Source organism: Crinia signifera, chromosome 12, assembly GCF_055691185.1.
Source record: "Crinia signifera chromosome 12, ASM5569118v1, whole genome shotgun sequence".
In the NCBI taxonomy this organism is placed as follows: Eukaryota; Metazoa; Chordata; class Amphibia; order Anura; family Myobatrachidae; genus Crinia; species Crinia signifera.
This window is the reverse complement of record NC_139228.1, coordinates 34539470-34545469: the sequence shown is the minus strand read 5'-3', so window position 1 is coordinate 34545469 and position 6000 is coordinate 34539470. Positions and strand designations below refer to the sequence as shown.

The 6000-nt window shown below is 50.4% G+C and overlaps 2 protein-coding genes across 3 annotated transcripts in view; one reads left to right on the top strand and one right to left on the bottom strand.

The window, feature by feature from the left end:
- The window catches only part of KCNH5 (potassium voltage-gated channel subfamily H member 5), a 523150-nt gene that overhangs the window by 36481 nt on the left and 480669 nt on the right, over positions 1–6000 (top strand). The gene's annotated exons all lie outside the window — the stretch shown is intronic.
- Positions 1–6000, bottom strand: part of RHOJ (ras homolog family member J) — a 76611-nt gene that overhangs the window by 69076 nt on the left and 1535 nt on the right. The gene's annotated exons all lie outside the window — the stretch shown is intronic.

Sequence of the window (6000 nt, the reverse complement as noted above, 5' to 3'; positions counted from 1 at the left end):
TGTTCCACAGCCACCGCCTGCATTAAATACTACAAGGATCCTCATAGACATCCTTGATTTTTTTATTTGCAGACTTGGTGGCGCCCCCAGATCCTGGCGCCCTAGGCAGGTGCCTGAAGGTGCCTAGTGGTAGAGCCAGCCCTGCACCTTCATCACCATCATAGTTACAAAGGGAGAGATTTATCAAACCTGCATTAAATACCAGCCAATCAGGATGGCCTCATACATGCGTACTATGATGGTACGCATGCGTAGTCTATTGATAATCGCTGGCCTGCGAATTCGCAGCTGTGCAATCAGTTCTGAATTATGCCCAATGTTCTATTTAGGTTTAGTATATGTGAGCGGAAACTTTGGAAAAACAACAGACAAAGGCTTTCTAACATCACATGACACAACAAATAAATAATACGTAACTGCTGTTATTAACTGACCAAACTATTCAAAAAATACAATTTTGTTTGATTGTTTTGTGTATTCATTTGCATTATATTTATTTTTTAATGCTCTCTCTATATATTTTTTTGCGCCTTTCCATACTTTCTTGTGAGACCCCCCTGGAAGGGATGCAGTTTAAATCCCGGCGGTCGGGATCCCGGCGCTCAGAATCCTGACCGCCGAAATGCCGACACTTTCTCCCTCCGTGGGTGTCCACGACACCCCTGGAGGGAGAATAAATTAGCATGCCGAGCGCAGCGAGGCACCGGGCCCGCTGCGTGGCGAGCGCAGCGAGCCCGCAAGGGGGGGGGGGATCCACGTCCCCCCCTTGTCGGAATTTCGGCGGTCGGGATTCCGGCGTCGGGATTTTGAATGCCGGGATCCCGACCGCCGGGATTTCATACTGAATCCCCCTGGAACTGTGGGAGCAACAATGCCTGCTGGGATGCCAGTGTCACCGAGGCAGGGGCAACGGGAGAGGAGATCATGTAAGAGCCACTGAGGCTGTGGTTGAGTAAGTGTCAATATGTATGAGTGGAAAAAATGGTGGTGGTGGGGGGGGGGGGGGGGGGGGGGGGGGGGGGGGGGGGGGGGGGGGGGCGTCCACTTCTGTATTAGCCTAGGGTGGGTAATTTTAGTCTCACCCCCCCCCCCCCCCTCCCAATAACTTCCACAGACATTCACTGTCTGGCAATCAATCTACACATACATTTGCATTGAGACAGCCATCATTAAACCATCGATACAGCAACAATCGCTTAGCTGTGTAAGATTGCCATTGTGTACCCTGTGTGTCCACCTCTGAATCAACCCCAAAGTGCACGCTTGTCAACCTGAACTTAGCAAGTAGTCTGATTGCTGCACTATAGTCAGAATTGCGCTAGTAAGCATTATTAACAATATGCACAGATTTCATATGACCGCTGAAGTGCAGTAGGAAGGTTACATTCATCCGGCATGCAATGTACAGGAATCGGAGCTGCAGCTATCTGCACCCGTGACTAGATCTCACGGTGTGTGAGTGTATATTAGTATAGGCCTAGTGAAATCATTCCATGGTGAGCGGCCATTGTATGATTTCTCCACCTTGTGGCCCCCATACGAGTGGATGTGTATGCGAACGCATCCACCCGCATGCCAGTGCGGGGATACGCTCATCATGTATCGGGGCGGGACAGCGTTTATCTGCTCTCTAGGCATCGAATATACGCTGCCTAGCAAGCAGCTCTGAATTAGGCATTAGATGTATGAAGCTGTGATAAGGGAGGAGAAGTGATAAAGTGCCTGGTACTTTATCACCGGCCAATCAGCTCCTAAATGTCCCTTTTTAAACCCAGCCTGGAACTTAACAGTCAGGAGCTGATTGGTCGGTGATAAAGTACCAGGCACTTTATCACTTCTCCTCACTTATCTCTGCTTCATACATCTAGCCCCTTAGTGCCACTATGATCCAGCACAGTCATGTCGCAGAGCATACAGTCAGGGCCGGTGCAAGGCAACGGAGCGCCCCAGGCGAGTCGGGGTGGGGGCGCCCCGGTGCCGGGGGAGGGGGGGGGTACCTGTCCTGCGGCGCTGTCCGGTGCCGGGGGAGGGGGGTACCTGTCCTGCGGCGCAGTCCGGTGCCGGGGGAGGGGGGTACCTGTCTGCGGCGCTGTGTATTTAAAGCTGGCGGCGGAGGCAGCGGGGGTCCCTGCAGTCCATTAGAAATAGCCGGGCTATGCGGAAGCGCTTCTGTTGTGAAAACACTGGCAGCACGCTGATTGGCTGAGATCAGCGTGCGCCGTGCTGCCAATGTTTTCACAACAGAAGCGCTTCCGCATAGCCCGGCGGATAGCGCTCGTTATTTCTTTTTTTTTTAACTTCAATAGTTTTTATTGTAGTTTTTTTCAGAAAATGGGGTACAGAAAGTAAAAAAGGGGGAACATTGTCAGGGGGGGGGGGGGGGGGAGGGTAACAGACAAATAGTAAATCAAACACTTTGCTGCGTAGAGCGAACAATACAGTTAAGGTACAACATAACCAAATTACTAGAATATCTTAGCCTAACCTGGAGTCAGTATTGCAAATGGGGGGGTGCTTGTAGCATCTTCCATGCTGTGGTCAAACCCATCTATGTCTCTATCCTGACTCTTCGGGTTCATTTAAGCTAAACTGGCGGGGGGTCTGATGTAGATGCGTGGGGGAATAATCTAGCTCCTTCACCTTCTGTCACATATATGTGCCAGAGGGACCAGCGCTGGGAGGTATGTGATGATGGAGGCATAGTAAAGGGGGGGCCATTCTCCATCAAGAAGTGGTGGTTCGTCTTCAGGATCACTTGTAGGAGGGATGGGGGGGTGGGCTGCTTCCATTGTTGAGCTAAATTAGCTCGTGCGGCTATAAGTATGTGGCCTATTACCAGTCTCTTCTCGGGGGGTATCTCCCTGGGGAAGACGTGCAGTAAAGCTAGGGATGGATCAGGAGCGACTGTGATATTGGTTACTGAGAATACTAGTTCGAATACCTCCGTCCAGTATTTAAGAATTAAGGGACAGGACCAGAAGATATGGAATATGTCCCCTACCTGACCACACAGCCTCCAGCATTTGTTGGCACATGATGGCCAGAATGAGTGTAGGCGGTCTGGAGTCATGTATATTCTATTTATGAGCTTGATATGCATCTCTGTGTGGTTCAGGCAGCGGGACATATCATGGGAGGTGAGGAAGATTTGCCGCCATTGTACGGGGGTGAACAGTCGGCCTAGGTCGGCCTCCCATTTCGCATGTGCGGAGGACTTCGAGAAGATATGGGGCGTAACCAGGGTTTTATACCAGAAGGAGATGTCACGTTTAGTATGGATTGAGAAGGGTCTGGAGAAAACAGCCTGGAGTGTGGTCTGGGGGGGGAGGCAGTGTCGCTATGGTGGTTCTCCACCAGTGAGCTATTTGTATGTAATGCAGGTATTCTGAGGCGGGGATCTGGAAGCTATTCTGTAGAGAGGTAAAGGGCAGAAGGGCGTGCGAGTCCAGGATATCTCCTAGGGTGAGGATGCCCTGAGCCTTCCAGGAGTTAAGGTTGAGGTTTGGTATAAGTTTTGCTACAGTCGTTATGGAAACATTGGGTAGGTTATTTGTCGTGGAGGGTAGGGTAGTTAGTAGTCTGTCCCAGGCTTGGAGAGATGCCTTGGTGGACGGGAGTAGGCGGGGCTGGTTTGGTCGAACATGGTGGGGCAGTCTGATTAAGTCGGCCAGGGGTATGGATGGGGATAGGGCTTGCTCAATAGCGACCCAGCTCGTGGGGGATTCAGGGACGGAGTAGTTTTTAATTGGAGCCAGGAGGGATGCCAAATGATATAGGGACAGATCTGGGAGGTCCAGGCCGCCGAACGCTCTAGGTAGGCACATTCTGGTTCGAGCAATCTTTGGGGGCTTGGAGGTCCATACATATTTTGTCAAGATGGCTGAGCACAGCGGAGGGATTTCTGTGGGAAGCTATAGGGGATAGTCTGAAATAGGTACATCAGTTTTGGCAGAAGTGACATTTTGAAAGCAGCCATACGGCCCATCCAGGAGATATCGAATGCAGCCCAGGAATTAGATAGGGCAGTTAGGGTCGCGAGTAGAGGGGTAAGATTAGCGTCAAAGACTTTGGATGTGTTGGCGGGGATGTTGATCCCAAGATACTTTATTGATTCTGTTTGCCAGTTATATTGGTAGCTTGAATGTAAGTGGGAGGTTGCATCTGTTTTGGTAGTATTCAATTTGTAGTAGGAGGCCTTACTATATGAATCTAAAATATCATGGAGATGGGGAAGAGTAGTGACGGGGTTGGTTATAAAGAGCAGGACATCATCCGCAAAGAGGCTTAGTTTATGTTGATCCTGGCCTATCTTAAGACCGCCTATCCTGTTGTCTTTGCGTATAGTAATGGCCAAAGGTTCGATTGAGAGAACAAAGATAAGCGGTGAAAGAGGGCATCCCTGTCTGGTGCCGTTGGTGATGCTGAAGGTGTCTGAGAGGAAGCCTTTGCTGAGCACCCGGGCCGAAGGGGAGCTATAGAGGGTCAGTATAGACGTGAGAATACGGTCTTTAAAGCCAAAGCGACCCAGTACCTCCTTCATGTAATGCCAGTTCAGCCTATCGAACGCTTTTTCTGCGTCTAGAGATAATAAGAGGAGGTCCTGTTCACCCGATAGGGAGTCGATTAGATCGAACACCCGTCTGGTGTTATCGGAGGCCTGTCTTCCCGGGACAAACCCGGTCTGGTCAGGGTGCACCAGCAACGGCAGTACCTGATTGATGCGTAGGGCCATCAACTTGGCAAACAATTTAATGTCGCAATTTAATAAAGCTATCGGCCGGTAATTTTGGCAGAGGGATGGGTCCTTCCCCGGTTTAGGGATAGTTACTATGCGGGCTTCTAGTAGCTCTGATGGGGCTGACCCCAGAGAGGAGAGTTCATTAAAGAGGTCCGTCAGTAATGGGGCTAGTACATCCTTGAATGTTATGTTATATAGAAGTCAGTGATGAATCCGTCAGGGCCTGGGGCTTTGTTACGGGTAGGGATTTAATCGCTGCATGTATTTCCAATTGTGACCAGGGAGCGTTAAGGGCAGTGAGCTGTTCTGGGAGCGCTCGTTATTTCTAATGGACTGCAGGGACCCCCGCTGCCTCCGCCGCCAGCTTTAAATACACAGCGCCGCAGGATAGGTACCCGGGCGGCACGGGGGGGGGGGGCAAAATGCCGCCCTCCAGTTGCCGGCGCCCTAGGCAAATGCCTAGATTTGCCTAGTGGTGGCGACGGCCCTGCATACAGTAGGCAGGTTATGTTTTCAGTGTATAAATCTTTTTGTTCCCGTGTTGGGGATGCGGTCATTTGGTCTACAGTCGACATGGGAAAATGTCGACATGGTTCAAGGTCGACATGGGCAAATTATGTGGCTCTAGGTCGAAAGGTCATTAGTTCGACAATGTCTAGGTCGAGTCAAAGGGTGGACATGGGGTTTTTTACTATTTTTAGAGCCGACATATGCCGACAGGCGGTATTTAATGCCCTACCATCCACTAGGGCATGGCGGGAGAATAAAATAGTGTGCCGAGCATAGCGAGGCACCGTGCCCGACGCATTGCGTGCACTTTAAACTGTGTCCGTGTCAACTGTGTTGACATTCAGGTAAAAAAACAGTGAAAAACCCCATGCCGACCTTTTGAGTGTCGACCTAGACATTGTCGAAATAGTGACCTGTCAAACTAACTACCTGTCGAACTAATGACCTTTCGACCTATCACCATGTCGAACTAGACATATGTCGACATAATGGTGTTGACCTAATGACTGTCGACCATCATGCTGTAGACCAAATGAGCCCAACCCCCGTGTTGTACAGATGTAGCTGGGCTTAGTTTACCTGTGATGCCTACACTCGGGCACACAAATTGGTGGAGCAACTAGCTGCGCCTGTCCGCAACTATTTGCATCTGTAATTGCATAGTGAAGTCTATAGCCTTCACTCTGCAAGTAAGTCCATACTTCGCTATCAGATACCTGGTATCCGGCGAATTGGGGCCGGTCTCTGATGTC